Genomic DNA, 27200 nt, shown 5'->3' with positions numbered 1-27200 from the left:
CTTCTACTGTCCTACTCTTCCATCACTTGCTGCTGCTCATTCTAAACAGTTTAGAAATATGGAGAAAGCCTCCAGGAAACTGAAGCAGCGTGTGACAGAGTGTATGTTGTTGAAAGACACAAAGATTGCTCATTGGTCAGCATACTCTTAGGATATACATGGTGCTGGGTCAAAGCACTTGACTCTGCAAACTAAACAACAGCCTGCCTAGAGCAAAGGACCAAAAAAACATGGCTAAGAGGTTAGTGTTTTCATAACTGCATGCAGTATTTCATATACTGCACACTGCCAGATCTCTCCCGTACTATCTCCTCTTACCATGTCTGTTTTGTTTTCTAAGAAATTCTGGTGCTGTCAGCAGAATTATTCATAAAATACTGCCTAGTAATTATTGCCCTATTGTATTTTCTGCTCATCTTAGGTGTTTCCGACACACTACTAACATAATGCACACTGCAAACTGCAAACATACAGTACATACATACACACACACGTGGAGTTACATTCCGGCTTTCAAATATATAATCAAGTCTGTCAGCCTAAAGTGGGATTGCGACTTTCTCTACATGCATGCTCAGGGGAGCAAGAATCCCCGTTTCCCCATCTGGGGTATCTGGATGTGGGACTGGTTGAGCAGGTTAAAGCAGGTGTTGAATGTTCGCCTATTCCCGTCTAGGAGCAGGTGGCAGGAAGTGGGGGGTGGGAGCGGGTGAGCCTTGGCTTTGTCCCTTCATTATGCTCACCTGGCACAGAAGCTGCTGTGATATGAGCCAGAAGCAAACTGCTACCCTCCTGAACAAAGGGGATGCGGCGGGGGCACGGAGGGGAATGCCTAGGAGGAATGTCTCTGAGTCATAATGGTTTCAGCAGCCAACTCCTGGCGTGGTGCAGCATATGCACCAACCCTTTCCCAGGGCTCTGCTGACAGTCACAGTCTAGCCTGGAGTGAGTCTCATCTCATTCCCCACAAGTGTGAGGGACGTGGGTGCAACGTGGAACTTTGATGCGGGCTGGGAACACTCGTGCTGAGGGGGAAGCTCTAGGTTCTAGCAGGAGTGAGGAAGGCTCTCCTGTGGCAAACTAAATAAAGTTCTCTTTCTTTTCTGTTTTTCTCCCACTATCTAAGGGGCAACTTGGGCAAGTCCTTCAAAGGTATTGCATAGTTGTCTACAATTTATGCCAGTGTCTCTAGACCGCTTTAGTCTGGGAATTGGACAGGTTCAGGCCAGGACACAAGATTTTACAAAGCTGTGTGACCCCATAGCTAGCTGCTTGGGTCTCCTGAGTTCTAATTCTGGCTCTGACACAGACTCCCTTTGTGACCTGACCTAGGACAGGTCATCAAACTTCTCTGCCTTTGGGTCCCCATCTGTAAAGTGAGGGTTACAATGGGATTTCCTTCCCCGACTAGTGGGGTGGAGGGTGATGGGGTCAGACAGGGGCTGGAGGAATAGAAAGTGAAAGACGAAGTGATCTTAACGCCGCCTGTAGCCAGTTCCAGGGGAGATAGGCTGTTCTGTGCCAGGGCTCTTGCTGCATTAAAGGATCACAGCGTGGTCTCAGTGTGTTCGTTCGAATACTGCAATATGAATATTGAGTAGCTGCATGCAGGTTTGCTAAGCGTCATGCATCTCACATGTTGCTAATGCATGTAGGCCCTGTCCCTGTCCCATTTCTGCATGCATTCAGCTTATCTCTGGGAATACAGGAGTATTGAGTCTGCAGTTCATCTGGGTCACCACGAAAAGCTGCTGTGGTGCCTAGTGAACAAGCAGCCTGTCCTCTTTGCCTCTGACTCTGGCCGCTATCTGTTTCATCAGCCATGAAGGAAGGAAGCAGTGGCAAAGGTTCCAGCACTCTGGAGACTGAGTAGCTCATGGGGATCAAGGGGGACTAATAGGGGCCACAGTGGGGAGTAGGGTTGCCAACTTCCTCATTGCAGAAAAACGCATACCCTTGCCCGGTTCCTTCCCCAAGGCCCCGCCTGACCCCACCTCTTCTCTGAGGCTCTGCCCCTGCCCTGCCCCTTCTCTGAGGTTCCACCCCCACTCATTCCACCCCTTCCCGTTGCTTGCTCTCCCCCACCCTCGCACACTTGCACCGGGCTGGGGCAAGTCGTTGGGGTGCGGGAGGAGGCTCTTGGCTGGGGCCAGGGATGAGAGGTTGGGGTGCAGGATGGGGTGAGGGCTCTGTGCGGGAGTTTGGCTGCAGGAGGGGGCTCTGGGATGGGACAGGAGGTTGAGAAGTGAGTCGGGGGGTGAGGGTTCCAGCTGGGGGTGCAGGCTCTGGGGTGTGGCCAGGTATGAGAGGTTTGCGGTGCAGGAGGGGGCTCTGGGCTGGGGTGCGGGCTCCAGGAGGGAGTTTGGGTATGGAAGGAGGCTCCAGGATGGGGCCTAAGGGTTCAGAGTGCAGGAGGGGGCTCAGGGCTGCGGTAGGGGGTTGGGGTGCGGGAAGGGGCTCCAGGATGGGGCCTAGGGGGTTCAGGGTGTGGGCCCCGGGCAGTGCTTATGTCAGGCAGCTTCCAAGAAGTGGCTGGCATGTCTCTCCAGCTTCTAGGGAGAGGGGGTGGCCACGGGGGCTCTGCCCGTGGTTTCCGGCCAATGGGAGCTGCGGAGTCAGCGCTCAGGGTGGGGACAGCATGTGGAACCCCTGTGGCTGCCCCTATGCCTAGGAGCTAGAGGGACATACTGGCCACTTCCTGGGAGTCGCGCAGAGCTGGATAAGGATCCTGCCAGCCCTAGGCCAACTGGACTTTTAATGGTCCAGTCAGCGGTGCTGATGAGCTGCCAGGGTCCCTTTTCAACCGGATGTTCTGGTCGAAAACAGGACACCTGGCAACCCTAGTGGGGAAGAGGACTAATGCTACCCTGTAGCAGAATCCCTCTTAACCAGCATCTTTGCTCATCTGGTTACTTCTGGGTTTCCAACAAACCCTCCCACCAACCAATTCGGAATGCAAAAAATAAGATTCTGCCTCCCATGACTCAGGGGAGCCCAGTGAAAGGAATCTGTTGTCAATCAAATGCCTTTCATAAGCCTTATATCCACACAACTTTTTTTAAACTGAAGTCTGTGGTTTGTTCAGACTCTGGCACAATGAGGTCTAACCAGGCTGAGGCCTTTAGCTGTTACTGCAATATAAATGTTAATTTATATATATATATATGCGCCAGTTAGGGGCAAATATGCAAAGTAATTAATGGGCTATTGTGTCACACATGAAGCTACACAAAACTTGGCACATTATATACATGGTCTAGTGGACTGAATTTGAGTCCCTCTGTCACTCAGACCTGTGATTTAAAAATGTGTCCATCAATTTTGGATGCTTCAGTTAAAAAAATGGAGGCACCCAAAATTAGTGGACACTTTTTAAAAACATGGGATTGTGTGACTGATCTGGGAAACTGAGGAAATCTCAATGAATAGACGCTTAAAAATAATTGGCCATAGTGTCTTTGTATCTCAAATTTCTCACCTGCAAAATGGGGATGATAAAAAGAATGCATTACCTACCTTGGAGGGCTCTTGTGAAGATTAATTACTTATGGCATGATTTGCAGAGTGCAAATTCAGCTCTCACTAAAGTCAACTTGAGCTGCAAGTGCCCCTTTGAAAATGAGGGCGTTAATATGGGTAGAGAACCCTGAAGAGTAAAAGTGTTATTATTTCTAGTATTTCCAGATTGTAGCTGACCCAGAATGTGTGATCTCATACTTTTGCTCCCTACCAGCCAAAAGGAGAAAGTTAACCAGAGAAAGTTAACACTTCAGAACTGTGGAGAAGTGTTTGAGTTTGATTCTTCTGAATGCTAGGCGAAGGCTCACAGTGGTTTTTATTCAAAGCAGTTTGCTCCTCTTAGCTGAAGGACACTGTTCATTAACATATGATCTTCTTAGGGTAAGGCAGTTTCACATTTGATGGTAGAATTCAAGATACGGTATTTTAAAGCAGTAAAGTTTAGTGCTTGATTATCTTTAATAAAGTATTAGCACAACTAGGCATGCTTAGTTGTTACACTGTCTGACATACATGTAAGAGATGGAAATCATCACAGTAAAAAGAAATCTAAAGACCATTAAAGATGCAGTTAGATGTGACTGTGATATTTATTCATTCACAGACATCTTGGAGACTGCTGAGGCTTACAGAGTAACTCACTAGGTCACCACATTTGAATATAAATGATAGGAATCTTTTTTGCTATTAGAATTATATAAGTATGTCAAGACTAGAGAAGACTGTGGAGAACTTCAGAGAGTACCTAGCAAGTTAGGTGAATGGGCAGCATGATGGCAGATGAAATTCATTACTGACAAAAGCTAGGTAATGTTTATTGGAAGAAATCATTTGAACCACTCACACACATTGCTGGGTTCTAAACTGATTGTACTGTAACAACTCAGGAACAAGACCTAGGTGTAATTGTGGGGAACCCAATGAAAACGTTTGTTCAACACGCATCAGCACACGAAAAAGCAATCAAAATGGTAGGACATAGAATGGAATAGAAAACAATTATTATGACATTATGTAAATCAACTGAATTCGGTGTTCATTTCTGGTAATCCAAACTCATAAAAGGCGATAGCAAAAATAAAAAGGGATTCAGAGATTGATAACAAAAATGATTGGAGGAGAATGAAGGGGGACTTCGATAAGAGGAGGGACTAAAAAAGATTGAGACTGGTTAGAGATGAGACGAAGAAGAAGGAATATGACAGGGGAATACAAATAGTAGTATTGAGAAGGCAAACTGGGCCTCTGTCATAGTACAAGAGAAAATTCAGTGAAATTGAAAAGCAACACGTAAACTCATTCAAGGCAATGCTTTTTTTACATAGCACATGGAACTCATTGCCAAAGGATATGATGGAAGCCAAGTGCTTAGTGGGATTTAAAAAAATAGAAATGTATCTAGCTAAAGAGAACATCCACATATTAGACACGATAAACTTTTTAAAATGCATATAATCCCTCATGCTTCAGAGGGCATGAATCAAACACTCCCTTGGGGAGTTAGGAAAAAAATTCCTTTAGCCCACACTGGACAATTACACAACAGCCTTTCTTGCACCTTCTTCTGAATCATCTGGTACTGGTCAGTTAGAGACAGGATACTGGACCAGATGAGCCAGTGGCTGGGCATGAGATTCCCATGTGCCCATTTTTTGGGTAGGATTTGCAGATGCACTTAAGTGAAAGGTGGCTTGTGATTCAAATTCATGTAGGTGCTTTTAAAAATCTCATGCTTACTTTTTTCAGGAGAACAACAACAAAAAGAGACAACGAATGTCTTTTATTGGGATAAAAATAGTGACTACTGTGTGTGTGTGTGTATAGGCATTAGAATGATAAAAGAACTCATTACCTATCGGCACGTAGATCCTTTACGTAGCTGATTTAGAACCAAATCCTGCTTGCCTTACTGCAGCAATTAGCTTGATTATCGTCACAGGGATATTCATATGATTAAGATGAGCAGGGTTTGATCCTTATTATAGTAACCAATAATATACACAGAACCAGACTACAGAATATACACACTGTGCTTGATGTTATGGTGATGGGCACTATGGAAAACCCATTGACAGGGAGACAGTTAGACAGGTAATACAGTAGTTTTCTGACTTCTAGAATGAGTATCAATTTGACATTATTTTAAATGGAAAGAGAAAACATGACAATAGGGGACATGTTCTCAAATATTTTATCTATGTAACTGTATCTATTGTTATTCAACCCCACCGATTTTTCATAGGAGAGAATAGGGAAATTAGCTTACTCAATTTCCATTAATCAAAAAAAAAATCTGAAAGTTTCAATTGTGCAGTGGTATTTCTTGCCTATTATTGTGGGACATAAGTGCCATCTGGATATTTGCCCTGTGACCAGTGGGTTGATATGTGTGTGTGTGTGTATGTGTATGAGAGAGAGAGAGAGAGAGAGACTGACTTTTAAAAAGAGCCAGTCGGAACAGAGATTCTGCACATTCAGAAATATAAGAAAACATCACAAATCTTAATGCAGCCTGAAGAAATTGCAAGTCATCCAGTGAGCAAGAGGGCTTGAGAAATCTATTTGTCCACCTGCCCATGAAGAGTAGGACAATTTCCCAGGCAAGGGATGGAGAAGAGCAGAAGACTCCATGAAGTCCACTAGGGATCTTGCTATGCTGATGTAATTCACATGGGAAGTGTGCGTAGATGTTAGAGGGATGAGTGCAATACAAAATCCATAGACAGATAAAGAGTAAAACTGTTTAATGTCTGGAAGCTGTAAAAGGGTTATCAGTACTATTGCTGGCAGGTGAAAAAAATTCTGCTTTTAGTTATGATGGTCCCTGGTTCTAGTTTGTATTCTTAATATGCGTCAGTTGAAATTATATTAGGGATGGGCACAAGCCACAACATTGAGATCCAGATCTGAATTTTGAAGCACCAAAGTTCAATGATGTTGGCTTCATCCATCAGAAATCAAAATGACATCTGCAAAATTTGGATCTAGGTTTGTTTTTTGAACAACCCTCAAGTTTAGGGGTGTTTGGATCCAGGATTTTAGTTTACATATATCTATATGTATGTGAAGTACCACTGTGCATTCTAGATCAAATCCAAGCTCATGGTTGTCAATGGAGTTTTGTCATACTCTTTAGAACTGGTCCCAAATTGGAAGCCCCCTATAATGGGACTCAAATTTAGTTCTGTGTTTGTATACAGATGCTAATTCAGTGCTAAAGGAAGAATGTTATGCCTGATGAAATATCACTGTTACTAATACAGCTAAAGTTGATTAATGGAGATTTTCCTTCAAGTCAAGTGATCAAACTGTAGAATTAGACAGAACTTTGCAAGCTTTTGGAGGGCTTTTGACAGTTCAGGTCCCAGCTAAATCCATCAAACTATGAGCAAGAGAGAAAAGAGAGACACATACTTCTATCAAGTTTGAGTTTCTAAGTGAGATCTCCTCTGCTTGACTTGGAACACTCTAAATATGTCTACTAATAAAAGTATTCACTCAGGAGAACACAAAGGCATGCATACCTGAAAAAGAAATCCTATGCACACCTAATACATTAGATACGTTGCTCACAAATACCAGGGTTCTTTTGTGCGTTCTCATTGAATAGAAGCAGCCACATGTGCTTCCCAGTCAAAAAGTTTTAATTAATTGCTTCCAGTCATTTTCCTTATGTAAAATTGGAATAGTTATAGAAAGGACTGGCTGTGGATGGTTTTGGTAGCGGTGGGACGGGGGATGTGTGTGGGAGAATTATACTAAAGTACTTGAAATGTCTAAGACAGAAACCCAAAATAGATAAATGCAATTTCTTCAAGGCTATTTACCTGTAACAAAATTCTTCAAAATCAGCTTCATACAAAATGATTGGATCTTCTTAATTAAGACCTGAAAAAGATTTGGTCATGGACGTCCTGCAAAATATCATGACAAGACAGATAGGTGCAAGTGACACTCTTTGGTGGGGGAAATTATATATCTGATAAGATTAACTATTGGGAGAGCAACAACGGGTACGAAAGAGTGGAATGTCAGACAGATCAACTCAAGATAAAGCAGCAAACACAAAGAGAAAAAAGAATGAGGAGTCCTTGTGGCACCTTAGAGACTAACAAATTTATTTGAGCATAAGCTTTTGCGGGCTAAAACCCACTTCACTAGATGCATGCAGAGAAAAAGTTGTCAGAAGTCTGTGCTCTGCCCAGACGTGTTATTAACCAGGGTTTGCAACAAGTCAACAGGTCTATCCTTTTCATTTGCTGACTCTTAAGTTAGTTCATCTGTAACCGTAGCATTTTATTTTTTTTGCTGAGTGTTTCAATGATTGTTTCCCATGCCTTGAACTGCTTGGGCTTTGTTAAATGGATTGAAAGGTTGCCTAGTTTCATTGATGTATCTGATGCTAACTTCCTACACTAGCAATCCTTAGTAAATCCCAACAGATATCGTTACACCTTCTGTGCCAATATGCACTACAGAGACTATTTTTCACAACAGCATCAGTTTCCTACTCGCCTCTATGACATCACCACCAATAGCTCTTCTACTTAAGCAGTTTTCAAGTCAGTGCATTATCAATGGATAGATAGGTCAAGATGACTGAAAACCAAAGCTCAGAAATTCTGTGGCCTTCTATATTTTCTGTCTGTGCTCATGTTTGTGGCTCAGCAAGACTCTCCCAGTTTCAGGATGGAGTTATTTCAACTGCATTTCTGTAGCAATCCCCGCTACAGGTCATCAAGGGGACAGAACTATGGACCTTCAGCGTCAAAAGCACAGGTCTCTATTATCTGAGCTGAAAGAACAACTATTACCTAGTAGATACAGAAGGCTCTTTTCTTCTGTGTATAAAGAGGAAAACCCCAGACAAAAAAGCATGTTACATTTTTTTCTTCTTCTTGCCTTTGATTATATCATAGTCTGTGGTATTTAAGCACCAGACAGTAATTGGAGACAGCAGAGAATATGCCCCAAAAGGCACATTCTCAGTCTTCCCACCATTCCCAATTTGGTCTTTTCCAGGTTATTTCTCTGGAACATTATTTACTCATTTCTAGAGCCCGTCTAGTGTATGGGAGGTGTGACATTTATAAGCCGCAGCTCCACTTGCAGATAATAAACGGGGGTCAGCAGTGGCTGTGACTACACTGATGTGGGAAATGGTTTGCCGGTTGGTAAGGATGGGATGAAACCAAATATATGTTGCAGAAAGTATTCTGTAGGCTGGGTGATTTGTTCCAGCCACCCTAGCTGGTAAGGTCTTCTCAGCACCTATAAAAGGAAAGCATTGTCAACAAAGGATCCATTTGTGACTGGAAATGGACTACAATAATCTTGACATTCTAGAATGTCGATCTTGGATGAGTGAGTTCCCCACACCTTTGGGACTCTCCTCCCTTCTTTGTCTGTAACAGAAGTAGTTTGCCAACCTTCACATTGCTCTGCAGAGGCCAGCTTTTCTCCCTTGCTCATAGGGAGATGAGTAATGGGTAGCTGAGGTGCAATACTATGGAGGGGATTTGGCGGGAAGGTTGGGCTAACTGACTTTTGCTACACTCTATGTTGTTGCTGGCTTATTTGATCTTGGAGCAACTGATGACTATAGTTTTCAAAGGTTGTTGAGCACTCGTGGAGCTTTGGATGGATACTCTCTTCTTGCAGAGAAATAAGCCCTTAATTAATAAACAGGTTCCAGATCTTCAAGCATTTTAAGAACCTTGCTGTGGCCTCCCATCTAGGCAGAAGAAGGCGCAGCAGCTCCAAAATGCTCCTGGGTGTTTGTGCTGAGTTTGATAGTGGGTGTTCAGCTCTGTAATTCTCTGCACTACCCCAGGCATCAGAAGTAGCAAAGCACTGACCAGATGGCCCATCCCTGCAGCAGACAGTGTGAGATATTTGAGTCAGTTTGACCCTTTTTGTATTTTCCAGTTTTAAAAAAAAGACTAAAAGTTTTTTTTTTAAGCCAAAACAGCCCACGCAAAATTACCCCACAAGAGACAACCAATATTGGTGTCCACCTAGATTATTCATAATTTAAATATTGGTCGATAGCGGGGAGCTTTACATTGAGAACCTGATGGTTGTATTTGAAAAAACCGGGCCAATAGGATCTAAACTTTAATAAAGGGGGAGTTTGGATCCAGAATTTCATACCCATATAAAATGATTCACTCCTTTTTCTAGTCACATCCTCTGTTTATTTCAGTTCTGCTAATTCTTCTAGGTTTTTTTTTTTTTTTACACTTTCTCAATACAATATATAAAGATTCAGCACAATGAGTGCACTGGCGAAATATGCTCACACCACTACTGATTGTACAATTTCCTGCAAGTGTGTGTGTGCAAACTGGGCAACTGCCATCATGGCACCGTGAAGCCCATTTATTGCACTGATCTTTGACATCTTTGGCCCATAGGACAACTAAGGGGCATCTATGAATGACTGGATCCAAACTCCATCAAGAGAGTTGATGGATCTTTTATCCTGAAGGTTCTATCAACTGACAGCGCAGCATTGCTGGTTTGTATAGCCACAAGAACCCTGTTAATTCACAGCATCCTTGATTTTTATTTTACCCTGAGCAGAAGGTGGGTTGGACAATAAAATCCAGTCTCTATGAGATTTAAGTTTTCCTCCTACTTGGTATAAGCAGAGAGCAAATGTAAATCAAAGTCAAATATATTCCTGGCCTCCTGTTTTATAAACTTATTTTCCTCATTTGTTACAAAGTCAAAACAGTTTGACATTTTGACAGGTGAATTGTTTTCCAGGAGAGAAGCCACTTGACAGAAGTTCTTACTCAAAGTTGTTTCTCACTGCCTTTTAACCACATGCCAGTGTTCTTTTTTCCTTTTAGTATGTTACTGTCACAAGATTTTCATATTTCCCAGGTACAAGGTTACTCCCATGGATTATGAGGGCTGAGCCATATAACACCCCTGCTTGCACTGTACTTAAAAAACGTGTCCATGTATTACATAGAGAATAAAGAACAGGGCTAGGAAGTTGTGAATTATGGAGTTCTGTTTCCACGGACAGGGTGTGGTGATACCATAAATCATCAGGGAAAATTTCTAATATCACCAGAACCTCAAGTTAGAATATTGATCCATAATTCAAAACTGTCCAGGTCTTTTATTGAATATACATAATTGATCCAGATCCCCAATCTGGTCTTCGGAGTAGCGCTGTCAAATGAATTGCATCATTTCCTCCCAGCTCCCTTTATTGTTACCTTCTCTACCCCTTCTCCTTACCACTATTGCTGTCCTCCCTCACAGTCTCCTCTGTACGGTTGATAATGTTCTCCCAATCTCCTCCCCAGATGCTCCTCTCCCAGCCCCAAGCTTTCCTTCTTCCAATGTACAAGATAGACACAAAGAAGATGGGATGCAATGTGAAATATAGCAGTGGAGATGACAGTGTGGTTTTTATTTCAGTTACACATGCACACACTTATTGTGGGCCTCCTGGATTTATAAAAGGGACTGAATGGAGGAAGGGTGGGGACTTGGCACATGTGGCCAAAGAGAGGATTCCATACGATCTATGATGCTGAAAATTAATTTTAATAGAGCTGCAAAAATTAAACAATTTCCCCATGAAACTTCATATGAACCTGATGTGATGATCCTTGTGTAGACAACTCATGAACAGAAAAGCAGGTGAAATTAATTAAATACATTATTCGGTATTCAGACAAGTTGTGAGGTAGAGTTGTGTGATGTAATTTTCCTAATAATAAGCTATGTTTGAATGATGATGGGGGGTTTGGGGATCAGTTCTGACAAGCACTCAGAAGTCTGGATACTTCTTGCTAGTTGAACTTCTTGAAAGGGGAGAATTTGGCTGGAATACTTCTGAGAACAGACTGGCCCAAGAGATGTCCAGTAATTCTTGCTTGTGGTTGGAAAGGCTGAGAATATGAACCATCTTTTGTACAGTATTTTCTTTTTGTTCCCATTTCAAACCTCAAATATTGGGTACTTGTATGGCCCCCCCATCACCACAGTATCTGATCCCCTCACAATCTTTTAGTGTATTTATCCTCCTGTGAGGTAGGGATGTGCTATTATCCCCATTTTACAGCCCAAGCTCCCACAGGAATGCTGTGACGGAGTAGGCAATTTAATCCAGGTCTCCCAACTCCTGAGAGAGTGTTCTAACCACTCAACCATCCTTCCCCACAAAGTGCACCAAAGCAAAATTGGAAATAAAGTTAAAAGAACATTTCTGAACCCTGCCAAAAGGTTTGGTTTGGTTCGAGAAGAGTTAGGTAGGGGGAAAAAACCCAAACACTTTATTTCCATAAATATCTGCCCATCCCTAACATTTATGTGGCGTTTCTCATCTATGAATGAGGCCTTTGATGCCTGTCAGAAAATCCTGGAAAATGTTTTTCAGAAGAAAGTTTCCCCTATTATTTTTATTTTCTGACTGCTATCCATGACACAAGTAAAAATAATCCTTTGCCCAATTTGTAACTTAAAAGCAACACATTTAGCTGAAAATATGCCTGTTTGGTTCAGATGCCAAATATTTATCATTTAGATTTCAGAAAAGATGATACAGATATAGAGAAATGGGATTCTTAATATGCTAGATCTACTATTGCATCTCCTTAGCAAAGACGGCATTTACTGTCACCGAACAAGTTTAGTACTTTTGTCATTAAAATGTCATCGGAGTAGCGCTGTCAAATGAATTGCATCATGACCACTTATAATGTACTCTCATGTAATGAAATTCTCCATAAAGGAAACATTTGATATGATGACTGAAAGCAAATTACTTTGATAAGTTCCTGATACATTGAAATTTTTCTCCTAATGAAGATTTAATGAAAGCAATCAGTTCTCTGAGTTGTGAACTTTTGACAACAAGACTGTAAAGTACATCTAATGACAACCACATCAAAGTAGATTTAAAGCATTATCATAACCCTAATTTTATTATTTAGCAGAGGAAGTGGTACTGTACCTCTCACTGCAAAATGCGACTCTCTGTTCCTTTAAGTGCATTTTTAATAGCCCCTTGAGAAGCATTTCCACAAACAGAATATCTATTGTCACTAACTACTCCTCATTCCAAAGTCTCTGCATTATTGTTTGGATATGAAACTTTAATGCATTAGCAAGAGCAATTTATCAAAATAGGAAGCAATATCTTTAGATCAAACACACTGAAAGATCCAGTGATAATGATGCTGCATATGCATGTACATAAGGTATTCATTCATTAAGTTCCTGCTACTTATCTTGGTGAGGGTCATATGCAATGACAAATACCCAAACTTGCAACCTGTCTCCAAACAAGGAAGATGCATAAGCCACATTGCCTTGTTTTGCCTCAAAAACCCCAACTTGTGATTTTCTGACATATCCCTGTCTAGTTATGCTAAACCAAGCACATAATGAAGTGTATAAGGCTTATAACTTTGCATATCACCTCATATTCCTCTGGACTCTCTCTCTCAAAGAAAAAAAAAAGCCCTTTCAAGGAGAATATTTCTTTTTATGCTGCTTATTTTTAATTCCCCTCCTACCCCCTCCCAAATCATTCAACATCGAACTAACTAAACATCATTTCCATCTCTAGCCACAACAGTTGGAGGGGTGGGGGTGGGAAGAGGCAGAACCTTTTCTGTCTGAAACTAGAGTTCTTGTCTAGCAAAACAATTAAATGTAAACAGTGCAGTTGAGGCTTTCATTATGCAAAATGGATGGACACATTATGCTGTCCATGGCAATAGGTTATATTTTAAATACTTCTTTATCAGGAAAATCACCCCTTAATGCTTCACTTCCCCTTTTCACATGACAGCAGGGACACTCCAGGCACATTTTACATGTTAATAGCATATATTCCTTATCAAACAGGTTTCAAGACTCTCACATCTTCCCCCTCCTATTTTAGGACACCCCCCCCAACTCCCCACCCAACCTTAGAAACAACCCAGCTGGCATGGTAGATAAGAGGTAAAGTGTTTTCTTCATGACCTCTATGCATCATACTCCATGGGAAAAGCAACGTGGAATGCACAGTCAGCAGGCTATGAGATTCGAACCAGCTTGTCCTCAAGGCATTTCTGCCATAAAACATAGTCCTATCAACAGTATTTTTATTATAAGCAGCCTGGCTTCCCTTACCCCCACCCCCTCTCTGCTTACTGCTTCTCACTCTGCACCTGGCTGCATTTGGAAACCCACAGAGCAAAGCATAAACAATAAGCATCAAACAGCAACAGATTCCTTTGTTTTACATGCAAATCCTACCTCTGGTAGTTGTCACATCTTCCTCAGGAGCAAAGCCTAATTATTAGCAAACAGAGATCCAGTGGAATCCTCCAAACTGCCACCAGTTGTTAAACGCTGTCATCATTACCTCCTGGAGCCTGAGCCTTTTTGGACCATTAATGTCACAACCCCTGCTAACTCATAGCTTAAGACTCCCTGCTCAAAATGTCTGAAATAGTTTGGAAGGACAATAGAAATGACAGGCACACTAGACAGCCATGCTTGAAATTAGTTATCTGAAGCTCTGCTAAGGCTGTTTCGTAGTGTTTTAAAGCATGCATTAGGTAGGATTTATTAACCTATCATAGGCATGCTATTTCTGTTTTCATTAAACGCTGTAGCAGGATGTCTGTTAGAAATGCAGCGATAGGTCTAACCCCTTTCCCCCCACTGCTTTTAAATCCTCATGTTAGAGGAGAAAAAAAATCAGACATCCTTAAACTTACTAAGGGTACCGTTTCTGCAGAAAGGAGTTTCACACATTATTTTGAAACTAAAGAGAAATTCACTTCTTGAAATGGAAGGTACAGTAGCTCCCAGGACTAATGTAAATGAAAAGATTCATCTTCATGCCACAAAATCCCCATCCACCCCAATCCTGTGCTACAGAGTTAGTGAAAGTATTGATCAAAATCTGAAACTTCCCAATGTTCTCTGAGGCAGATGTAGTATTAAGTCAGTAAGGATGAAGCATCTACACTATCTTATTTTCAGTTGCTTATTTAGTGCCATAGGTGTGTGTGAGGTTTAACCAAAATTAGAAGATGATTCACAGATAGCAGCATCTCAGTTTACAGTCTTAATGCACGAGTTGCTACACTACAGAACAAACAGAATGATAATGAGCAGAATAAACAGAGTGCCTTTATGGTCTTTATAGTCTCAATGATTTGTAGAAAAGGTGGGGTTTGGGGAGAGTTCTTTCCTACATCTGTTTTAGATATGATTTATGTGTAAATATAAATCCAAAACTTCAAATGATTAAATGTAGAATATTAGACTCTGGAGACTTTCACTTCTAAGTGACTGGTTCAATATAAGCCCAAGTCAGTGAAGATCAAAGGTTGGCTATTCAGTGTTGCTGGTCTGGTTCCGAGCATATAAACATCCACTTTTCAAAAGCCACCAGCACAAAAACATCTTTGCTGGCAGTAGCAGCCGAGAGGCCAAAGGACTGAATGTGCAGATCAATGCCGAGACAGACTGGTAGGAATGGGTGGGGAAGCTACTACTTCTGGTGTCCACACAGTACAGTTAAAATTGGAGATATCCCATCTCCTAGAACTGGAAGGGACCTTGAAAGGTCATTGAGTCCAGCCCCCTGCCTTCACTAGCAGGACCAAGTACTGATTTTGCCCCAGATCCCCAAGTGGCCCCCTCAAGGATTGAACTCACAACCCTGGGTTTAGCAGGCCAATGCTCAAACCACTGAGCTATCCCTCCCCCCACTTCAATGGTTAAAAAGTGGACTACAGTGTCCAGGGCTCGCAATCCAGCACATTTCACAAGCATTAATTTACAATGAAAAAAATCACAGTGAGCAAGCAGGGAAATGAATCATGATCCGAGCAATTAGGGAGCAAGGCGGATCAATGTAGCGATGGTTAAAAAATAGATTCAGCTGTATTAAAGGGTGGGATTTGATGGCATAATAACCCATCCTCCTTCATTCCTGAAAAAAAAAAATCCGCAATGAAGAGGTTAATAAACCAGTAACAAAGAGAAAATGTGTATTCGTTGTTATCATTAATGGGTACTAGGTGGCACAGGGGATTGGTTATGGGATGTGAAACTTTTCCTTTAGCGTCATTGGTTTGAATTTGGACTGGTGAGTCACTTCTGTATAGCTGAAGCTCAATATTGTTGGAGAGGAGATCATGGGCCTATGTTAAAACAATACATAGCTTCAGTCCAATTCCTAGGGAGCACGTGTCCATGCTGCAAAAGCCACTACCACATTTAGCACCAGTTGCCTACTTTGCTGAGATTTTTGCCAGAGAGCCAAGGACTAAGTGGGCATTTAGAGGTGAATTATTTTCTCCCCTCAGAGACTGGCCTTTTAAGCATACACTGGGTGAAATTCTGAGCTCATTTGCACCAGTGTAAATTTACTGAAATTGATGGAGTTACTCCAGATTTGTGGAGTGCAGAATTTGGTCCAATATCCATCTAATTTATCTAGGTTTTTAAAACAACCCCCTCATTGTATACCATCATGAGAATTCATGGAGGATGGGTGAAGTCCCAGAGGACTGGAGAAGGGCAAACATAGTATTTATCTTTTAAAAAAAGGGGAACAAAGGACACAGGGAATTATAGACCAGTCAGCCTATCTTCGATACCTGGAAATGTACTGGAACAAATGATTAAACAATCAATTTGTAAGCACCTGGAAGATAACAGGATGATAAGGAATCGCCAACATGGATTTGTCAAGAACAAATCATGCCAAACCAACCTAATATCCTTCTTTGACAGGGTTACTGGCTAGTGGATGGGGGGGGGGGAAGTGGGTGAGAGCTGGTGGCATGATATATGGTTGCCCAGAGACTGACTCTGCTATGGCCCCTGTGTTAGGGACCGAGATATAGATAGTCTGCCCTAGTAGTCAGAGCCAGAGTCAGGTCTAGTGGGTGGAGCAGGCATCCAGCAAGCTGAGGGTCAGAACCAAGGTCAGATGGCAGAGCCAAGGGTCAAGCTGGAGTAAGGGTCAGAAGTCGTGGGCTGGGGTGAGAGCCAGGACTGGTCACGGAGGATTGAAGGCGAGGTGTAAGGGCAGGAGGAGAAGCAAGACTCAAGCACGGAGCAGGAGCATAATTGGAACAAGAGTGAAGGCAGGGGCAAGGCAGTAGCTAGGAACATTGCTGGAATAGGGCTGGGTGCAGGAGGCAGGCACAAGCAGGGTCCAAAGCCACCTTTTTGCTCAGACAAACTTCCTGTTCCTCCTCCTGATTTAAATAGTGTTGTTGGACCAATTGGTGGAGCTGGGCAATCCTCCAGTCAGATCCGCCCTGGGTGGTGCTTGACTGGGGCAATAACCCTAGTAGCTTCCAGCCCATCAGGTTTCAGAAGCCATTAGGTGGACGCCAGGATGTGGAAGCTTTCTGGGGACTCCCAGACTTGGGAAGCAGGGTATGTTGTTTCTGATCTTGAACCCGACTGGCTCTGCTCAAGTCCTGATTCCTGACAGTATGTCTACACTGCACACTCAGGCTTGTAGACTCAGTGTTTCCAAGCCTGTGCTTGAACATCCACGCTGCATTGTAAACCTGGGTTTATAGTTACTGGACCATGTCTCACAGCTGTGCTAATGCATCCATCCTGCATTATGCAGACCTTCTGACTCAGGTCTGTGGTTTGATTTGCATCCACTCTGCAAAATGACAGGGCTTGGACCTCAGTTACAGCAGGACTTGGGCCCTGACCCTCCACCCCCTAGCAGGATCCTGTGACCTGGGTCCTGATTTTGCTTACAGACCTGAGTCAGACTGATGTGTGTGTGTGTGGCTGGAAGTGGGGCTTGGGCTCCAACTTGAGTTAGTGCTTGGGCTTAGTGTGCAGTGTAGACATACCCTCTAAGTTCAGCCTGCACAAAACTATGTTGCCACTGTTCCAGGTTGGCTGGCAAGATCTCATAATCTTCTTCACAAATCACTAAGTCTTCACCGAACAGCATGCTTCAAGGTGGCTTCCTTTGTATATTCTCATGTATCACATCTATGAGGACTGCAGACAAAAAAGAGGCTCAATGCTGACTCCTGATGCAGGCCAATGCTTACTGGAAGTTCTCTATTGTAGCCCCATTGGATTTCACTATGGTAGAGTCTCCATCATACATATCTCCTGAATAAGACAGACATATTCTTCTGGCACACTTCTCTATTACAAACTCCACCAAACTAGTTAGAATAATAGAATATGGGTTAGAAGGGACTGCAAGGGTCATCTAGTCTAATCCCCTGCCAGGATGCAGGATTTGTTGTGTCTAAACCATCCAAGACAGATGGCCATCCAGCCTCCTTTTGAAAACCTCCAGTGAAGGAACTTCTACAACCTCTCTTGGCCATATGTTCTATTGCCCTACTGTTCTTTCAGTAGGAAGTTTTTCCTGAGATAATCTAAATCTGCTATACTGTAGTTTGAACCCATTGCCTCTTGTCCTGCCCTCTGGCAAGAGAGAACAACTTTTCTCCATCTTTTTTATGGCAGCCTTTCAAGTAGTTGAAAACTGCTATCATGTCCTCCCTTAATCTCTTCTTGGTACACGATCATATGCTTTTCCCAGATTCACAAAGACCATACCTCTAAATTTGCCTTGAAAGTTTGTAGCACAAATATGGCATTAACTTCTCCTTCCTGGTATGTATCCAAAATGACCCTTCCAAATTTCCACCATTCCATGGAGATGCTTTTAAATAATCTTCTCCTATACTTTCACAGCATGTGATATTAGCTTAATTGAATGATAACTAGCACACAGTGTAATGTCTATTTTATGCTTAAAAATAGGCACTACAAAGCTTTTATACCATTCATCCAGCATTTTTTCTATTTTAAGAATATCACTGAACAAATTTGTAAAATACTTTATGCCTTCCATTCCCAATGACTTCATCTAGTCCAGGTGCTTTCTCCTTTTTCATTTTCCTAAGCGCCCCTACAGCCTCCTTCTTCTATATGTAATCTATCATGCCCTAGTTGGTCTTACATGTTCTTAATTCCTCCCCTGGGTTCTCCTCATTTATTTCTCCTTCAAAACAATCACCCTAAACATTGTTAATTGATTCACCATTTATTGGCAATATACCATCTTCATTTTCAATGTAAGCAAGTTTGTTGGCATTGTCTCACTTGCCTTGGCAAGTCTATAGTTGGTCTACTGTACCTCATGTCCTCCTAATTGGTTATATAGCTTGTTACACGCCCTATTTTTAGTTGTTGTAACTCTTTTTTTGGCCTCCTTTTTATCCTCCATGTATGCCATCTTATCAGTCTTCAAGTTTCCCAACGGATTATTTAACTTCTGCATTCCACCCCCAAGTCTCCCTTCTTATCCTTTTCAGCACTAGTTTCATCACTCCTAGGACTTCATGTGCTGTTTCTAGCAATGTTGCTTTAGTTTGAACCAGTTGTCCTCTATACGCCCCTGAGTATAGTCAGGATGTTTATGGATTACTCTTTGTTTTAATTTTTTTTTTCATTCTCATCTTTCATTCCCATTCTCAAATGAGTGAAGAAACTGAAATGTGCAAGCTGGAATGTCGGAACGCTGACTGAAAGAAGTTTGGAGCTATGTCAGGCCTTAAAAAGGAGAATAGTAAATATAGCTTGTGTACAAGGGACCAGATGGAAAGTTGTAAAGCCAAATGCTGGTGGAGAGTAACAAAATCTCTTTATCAGGGAGTTCAACCTCCTGAAATGACGTTGGAGGTATTCTGGATAAAACCATGTAGAGGCATGGGATAGAGGTTACCAGAAGGTTGGACTGTCTGACAAGTGTTAAACTGTGTTGGGAAGAGGTAACAGAGGTAAGTGGGTATGCACCACAATTAGGAGAGGATCAAAAAGTAAAAGAGGAGTTTTTTGATAAGTTGTTGTGACTTACTGGAATCAACCACTCAATGAGCAAGTAATGATCAGAACAGATTTAAATGCACATGTTGGAACTGTGAAAGCTGTCCATTGAGGGCACCGGCATTGGAACCAGAAATGCCAAGAGGGAAATGGTCCTACAGACTTGTCTGGCACTGGTCTTGGTGATCACAAACACACCTTTCAGAAGAGGGAAAGCCATTTCATAACTTATAACAGTGGAGGATGCAAGTAAACCAATTTCTTTTAAATAATAAGAACAGAGAGATCATGAAAATCAGTACTGAGAGTATACCCAACGACTGCACTGAGAGACAGCACAGATTTCTCCTTAAGGAGTTCAGAATGAAGAGAAGCAAGTGCCAGTGCAATACCTGTTTGATGGATAATTTAAGAACTTCCTTTTGTACTGTCCATCCAGCATCTTTCATGAGCACTAAATTCACCTTAACGAAAAAAAGAGCTTCTTGTCCTGAGCAATATATTCCCGATTCACTAAAGGCTCAATGTAGAAATGATTTGTATATGGGATGTGATAACAGCTCTAGAGGCATCAGGCAGATTCAAATGGAAGACACAGACACACTTCCTTGACTGATTGTCTGCAGAGAAACATCATGAACTATCCAGGAACCTATTCAGAGTGGATGACACTCAGCCTACATAGGAGTTAACACTGTAATTACTATTCAGAAGTTTGGTAGATATTATCCAGGGCCTGGCTGCGAATCGTTTGTATAGACAAGCCCTCCAAAGGGATTCTTTAGAATGAGTCATTTCCTCCCCTGTTCCACCATAGAGGAACCCCCAGTCCCATGACCGGGGCTCTCTTCTTATTGTGTGCTGGTTCCTGACCACTCTTTGGGGTCAGGGGCCAGTAAGAGGAAGTGGCACACATTGCCAAGGCAGGATAGGGGTGAACAAGTGGAAAAAAGCCAAGAGTGGGCCTATGTGTGGAGGCTGATCTGACATGCAGGTGGAAAGTGAAGTTGGGAGATACCTCTATCTATGGGGACTGGGGATACTCCTGGCAGTAGGTAGCTCGAGGAGTTGTAATGAGGTGAGTAGGATCTCCTTTGGTCACAGAGCGATAAATCAGGCATGAGGAGGAGGTCTTGCTGAGGGAGGAGGCAGAAGGGAATGAAAAGGATGTGGGACTGAAAATAAGTCTTCTCATCTTGGGTGCCTCAGTGGAGAGCCAAGACTCCTAAACTCATCCCCAGGGCCCTAAAGAAGAAAGGAACAACCTCAATACACAACTAACATTTTCTGTTGATGCTAGAAAATTATTTAAAAACCCAACAACTCCTTAATTAGAAATAATTAGCCCCTGTTTCTCCTTCCTGATAATACATATTCAAGAGCTAGACTACATGGACCATTGATCTGACCTAACTTGGCAATTCCTATGTTTCTAGGTAATGCATATGCTTTCTGAATGTCCCCTCCCCCCAGTAATTGCTTACTTGTGCTCTCAGTTTGGTACCATCAGTAAAGTCACATTGATTTTAATGGGAGTGGAGGTTACTCAGCATCTTGCAAGAGTAATATCTTAATGAGATATCTTATTGAGATACAATGGGGATGCACCAATGTAAATTGGTTTTGACTCTTCTTTCTTTGATCAATATTAGTTTTTGACCAATATTAGCTTGGGAAATGGTCTAGGAGAGATGGAGATAAGGAATTCAGAGGATCTGTAGTTTGCATGCTGACTGTCAGTTAAACAGTGTAATGAATGGAACAATTTATGCATAATTTCGTTATGAGTCATCCTAATTATAATGAAAATTTGATAGTTATACTTTCTAGTTATATATGATACAAATACATATGCTAATTGAATATGGAAGTACACAATATAATTAATGTTGCAGGTTATGCACACTGTAACCTCTTCTTCTCCTTTGGGGACAAAATTCTCTAGGAGCTATAGGAATTTGGTTTGAAGTTATATATTTATTAGTAAACTATTCTTTCCACTCCCATGCTGTGTCACTTTCAAAGGGTATCCACATCTGAACCAGCAGTGGGGAGCTTTTCAGTAATCCAGTAGGTGGCCTGGCGTGAATCAGCTATGAAAGAGAGTGCAGAAATAATCCACTGATAGCCAGTCAAGGTTGGATCTGTTCAGCAACTGAGACTAACAGTATATAAAGTAGCTACAGTCTGGGTACAGACATTACGTACTTGCAAGTACCGCTGCATGTTGTATCAAGACTGTGAAATTAATTGTAAAAGAGAATTAGATTTAAATAGTCAGTGGGATCCTTAAAGGAGACTGGTCCAAACCTAATCCCAATCTGGATTTTGAGGAAATTTGAACCGAAATCCAGAACTGAATGTTTTGTTTAGCACCTGTTCCTGTGATTGACTAATGTGAAACCCCATGTTCAAACACAAGAAGTTTGACTCTGGATTGAGATCTCAATATGGTGGTTTGGCCCCATCTCTACTTATTTAGGATTTAATTTTCCATTTCTGTATGGGATATTACTGAAAGCAGGATAAAAAGTTCAGAAAATAATCTGAGTTTATTTGACCAAGCCCAGTTTGAGTCTTTTGCACCAAACTTGAACATCAAGAGCATGAGCTTTAGCAGACTCAAATGATCATGACACCTGGCCAGAAGAGCAAACTTTCCAGGAGTCTTTCAGGGGCATACCTGGATTGTAACCTTTTTCAGGCAGGGACTGTCTTTTTGTTATATGTTTGTACAGCAACTAGCACATTGGTGCATGACTGAGATTCCTAGGTGCTACCTCAATAATAATAGAGTATCACTGACAAGAGTGATCTGACCACACAGGGAGGTAGAAGAGCCTTGCAGGAACCTCATGGTGATAACATATACATTACTTCTGTATCAAACATAACTCCCACAGCTGAGAGAGAGGTCTGTGGACATAGCTGTCCATCTATAGAGTAAGGGCAGAACTATCTGGCCTTGTGCCTCTCTATGTTCCATTCCTGGAATATAGGCTTTCCTGGGCTGGCTTCATGATGTAGGAACATTTACATTCTCATGGTGTGTCTTAATGTTGCAACAAACTCCTTTGCATGACAGAAAATTAGGTTCAATTTCTATGAATGTTGAAACTAGAACATGACCTGAACTCAGACTTGAATATTACAGGAAACTAATACAGCTAAGCCTTCACTGCCAGAAAGTTTTGTTTTGTTTTTTAAAGTTACAACAAAGTAACTCATGCACATTAACTATTCCACTGTAAAATCCTACTAGAGACAATGCATCTGTAGTTTTTACCATGAGATAACCAGGTACAATTATACCCATGGCAAATGGAACACTATCACTTCCCAAACACCCCTGTGTGACTGAGTGTGACTCTGCTGTGGCGTGACTCAGTTTCCTCTCCTTAATGAGATAACAAGGGGGTCACTAAGCCCAGACAAGGAGAGGCCATATACTCTATTTTACAGCATTATCTCTCTCCCTTTGATAAAGCCTTCTAAAAGGAGCATTTGCAGAGGGTTTAAAGGCTTTTACCTCAGAGCCCAGATAAAACTTAGAAACCCCAAACCAAAAGTCTCAAGGTTCTAGCCACAGGTCTTTCTGCTGTAAGTCTTCTCCGGTCTCTGAAGAGTACTACGCTCTTCCCCTGGTTTGCTCTGAGTCTCTCCCAGGCCTCCCTGCCTGGAGAGCTTTTTTTCCCTAGTTCAGGCTCCCTAGGCACTCCCCCTCCTCTACAGCTTCTTTTCTCCTCTAGAGCTTTTTAGCAACTGAGATCACCTAAGCTTTTATTGGACCCAGGTGTTCCTTACTCAGCTAACTGCCTTCCAGCTACTTAGGCTGTTAACTACGCCCAGGTGGACCTGGGTTGGCTCATTTCCTTTGGTGGAGCCTGTCACAGGTAGGCTGGTTTCAGAGGGGTAGCCGTGTTAGTCTGTATCAGCAAAAACAACTAGGAGTCCTTGTGGCACCTTAGAGGCTACCAAATTTATTTGGGCATAAGCTTTCATGGGCTATAACCCACTTCATCAGATGTATGGAGTGAAAAATACAGTAAGCAGGTATAAATATACAGCACATGAAAAGATGGGAGTTGCCATACCAAGTGTGTGGGGGGGGGCAGTGCTAATGAGGCCAATTCAATCAGTGGATGTGGCCCATTCCCAACAGTTGACAAGAAGGTGTGAGAATCATAGGTAGGCTGAGATCTGGTTCCCTTCAGGGGCTAGTCCTATAACCTCCTCCCACTCCAGTCTTCCCCCTCCCCCCCACTCGGTGGCTGATCATGCCTAGTTTACCTCATGGTAAAGCTACAGTGCCTTGTCTCCACTAGGGTTTCACAGCAGGATAGCTAACATGCATTAGTTATTCCATGGTAAAAACACACCAGTTTTTCACAGTGAAGACAAAGCTATGGTGTGATGGGTGAATAGTCATAAACTACATCGTTAGTGGTCTATGTTCTATGGAGGGTGGGGGAGAGGGAATTACATATGCAACTCTCATTGACACCAACGGAAGTTATCCATGTCCAAAAGAATTCCATGCATTGATGGTGGAAGGCACCCGGGTTTGGATTTAGTCTAAAAGTCTCTTTTGTCTTCAGACTAATGAGACACCCAAACGCTCACAGATGTGTTCGTGCAACTGATTTGTATTCCACTGGGTGAGCTGCTAATCTCTTCCACTTTCTGCCTGATTGTCCTCCCTATGTCACTCTTCTGCCTTTTTCCTCACCTCTCCCTTTTTGACCCACTTGTCTGAGAGAAAACAATTGTATTTAGATCCTTGTTAAGTGACCCAGAAGTCCCAAACCAATATTTGATGCAAATGGATAGTTGCTTGCTGTGAAAATCTTCTTGGTTGACAACTCATTAGGTACTTTAGACAATAGTTGTCTGTAGAGTTACAAAGCAGCAGTTTCCTCTCTTTAAGCTAGTATCTCTCTAGAAATGTCTAGACTAAATTGGTCTTGAGCAGTTTTAATGGAGGTCTTTCTACTGCCCCATTTCTTCACCAGTTTCTAGACTATGTTGCTCTGTCTCTTTTCCTTCCGTTTTTAACCTTCCTTAAATTGCCCAGGTGTCAGAAATCTTCTCACTCGTCTCCTGTAAACATTATTCTGTCTTCTTCTCTACTAACCTAACCTTTATTTATATACAGTCTCATGGATTTGGCTAGCTGTTCTCCAAACATCTGCTATATTTTGTACTTTATGGTGGTGGATGGGAAACAGACTCTCAGGGCTGGCTCCAGGCACTAGCGAAGGAAGCAGGTGCTTGGAGTGGCCAATAGGAAGGGGCGGCACGTCTGGGTCTTCAGCGGCAGGTCCCTCAGTCCCTCTCTTCCTCTTTGAGTGGCCGCTGAATTGCCGGCAAAGAATCAAGCGGCGCAACTGAGCTGCTGCCAAAGTACCGCTGATGGGCAAAAAAGCTGGAGCTGGCCCTGCAGACTATATACACATGTTTGCAAAAGTAAAGATCAGTTATCTCTTTCTTCTCCTTACAATCACATTCCAAGTTCTGACTAATTTAGTACACTTATGGATAGCTCAGTTAATTAATGTAGCTCTGCTTACCAGTGGCATTGTTGAGCAAAAGTGTATACATCACAAAGCACAGTTAATTTCCAGAAGTCTCAGAACTTCCACATATTTCAACAATATCAAGCCTTTATTTATACTGAAGAGAGCCCTGACAAGAAATAGCCTAGACAGATAGCAGCAAAGATTTCAAATGAACCTCCAAATCCCTTCTATTCATTTGCTCAAAATTCACCAGTGGTATATGGAGGTGCCACTTCGCTTACTTCATAATATCTTTAGCCTGGGTATAGGTCATATATTATTTTTGATTAGCTGTAGGGGAAATCCAAACTCATACAGCCGCTTTCACAATGATGGGTAGTGCAAACTATTGACTTCTGGGGCAGAGATGATGAAATTAAATGAGTTCTGGTGTGACGGACACTGCTCAGTAAATCATTGAACACTGCAGATACGTTTGAACAACAAAAAGAATCCCAAGTAAACAAAACTATTCTCATAATTGTTTATTGCCTGCTCCTCTACATTTCTCTGTTTAATGACTATGCAAAGTATGTTAGTAGTACGGATGACTCCCCGCTTGCTGCTGGTAGCCTAAAAGCTTGTGTTGGATAATCCCACTGGAGTTTTGTGCTTCCACTTTCCTTCATTTGGGTCTTAATACAGGTGCTTTCGAAGCTTGATTGTGTGTGACCACTGTGCAAAGAGTCCACTGTTTCCTACTCTGAACATTTCTGCTGCCTGGTTCTTCCCCGTTTGTTAAGCAATGGATTACTGTTCAAACATTTGCAACCAGGTTAGCCTAAACTCTGCAGGCAATTCCTCATATTTACTGTCATATTGGAATGCCGTGATCAGAGGTGCTTCTTGCTTGTTCAATAATTCTCTGAAGTGCTGTCCCAATCATTGCTATTGTGATTCTTTTCTTTGTGATGGATAATGCATATTACGATTCACCTTTCCCGGAAGCCAAATTGGTTATTTAGATGCTTTCTGATTTTGTACATGGTGTTTTAATTGTTTTCTCAATCAGGTCTGACATCTTTTTCAATCCATTTCCTCTTATTCCTACATTAATTGCATTTCACCTAGCAACCCTTATGGAGATATTGCTAGCTAATTGTGTCCTCTTCTTTCTTCCCCAAATCACTTGATGTACAATGCCCTCCTTTCTGCGGGACTCAGGTATCTCCATTCATGTATTTTTCCTTTTATTCTTTACTCAGCTGTTGCTTTGCTTTAGTGGAACTCTCACTCTTTGATGAAGCTCATTCTTTTTTTGTTTTCTATTCTCTTTTTAATACCTTTTGCATACCTAAAATGGCTGCTCTGTTTTGTCTATTTGGGAGCTTGGTCATCTTGGACTAAAGCTTTGAGCCTGAGAAGGGGCCATGAAAGATGCCTTGAGTGTGGTGATGCTAGCATGGTATTACTGAATGTGGAAGTTCAGGTTGTAAGGAGGTCAGGCTGAAAAGAGAGGAAGGAGCTCCTTGCTAAAGAGCACAGGACTGCAGTGACCTTTGCAGCTAGCTTACTGAGAGGGAATTAAGGTGAGGTGATATCAGTGGGGAGTGGAACAGTAATTGAATTGAGAGTCAAGCTACCTAGGTTCTAGTCCTGTCTCTGCCTCTGACCTGCTCTGTGATCTTGGAGATGTCATTTCACAGTGCCGTGCCTCAGTTTCCTCGTCTGTAAAAAGGGATAATGATACCTACCTTCGTAAAGTGCTTTGAGATTTATGGATAAAGAGAGCTGACCTACAGCAGCCACGCAACAGTTATGATTTTGCTTTCTGTGTACCGTAACTGAGATTTCTAAAAAAAGAACAGGAGTACTTGTGGCACCTTAGAGACTAACACATTTATTAGAGCATAAGCTTTCGTGGACTACAGCCCATCAGAAGTGCTTATGCTCTAATAAATGTATTGTCTCTAAGGTGCCACAAGTACTCCTGTTCTTTTTGCGGATACAGACTAACACGGCTGCTACTCTGAAACCTGAGATTTCTAAGGCTCTGCCATCTGCAAAGGTAGCTCCCAGTTTTTGAGGTAAAACTGATGCAGCATATTACAGAGTGCATGCACACACACACAAAGAGTGCGCTCTCTCTCTCAGATGTTTTACTTTGGCTCTTTTCCTTCGTCTAAAATAAGGGACATCCAGAGAGCAGGAGCAATTTTATTCTTTGTATGGGAAAAGCATACAAGGCCACAGGTTCCGCCTGTGTAAATTGATAGAGTTCCACTGATTTCTCTATGTCCGTTGACATTAGCC

General features: G+C 42.2%; 1 protein-coding gene across 3 annotated transcripts in view; it reads right to left on the bottom strand.

The window, feature by feature from the left end:
* LOC117883194 (calcium-activated potassium channel subunit beta-2) overlaps positions 1-27200 on the bottom strand; it is a 236922-nt gene that overhangs the window by 149852 nt on the left and 59870 nt on the right. The window contains exon 1 of one of the 3 annotated variants that reach the window (XM_034782286.1): positions 13795-14063. The exons of the other annotated variants lie outside the window; for them this stretch is intronic. The gene's annotated coding sequence lies outside the window, so the exon portion shown is untranslated. Of the gene's footprint in view, positions 1-13794; positions 14064-27200 lie in introns of those variants that run through there. 3 annotated transcript variants of the gene reach the window in all.

Source organism: Trachemys scripta, chromosome 9 (assembly GCF_013100865.1).
Source record: "Trachemys scripta elegans isolate TJP31775 chromosome 9, CAS_Tse_1.0, whole genome shotgun sequence".
Taxonomy (NCBI): Eukaryota; Metazoa; Chordata; order Testudines; family Emydidae; genus Trachemys; species Trachemys scripta.
The sequence above is the reverse complement of the archived record's forward strand: the minus strand, read 5'-3'. Positions and strand labels throughout refer to the sequence as shown.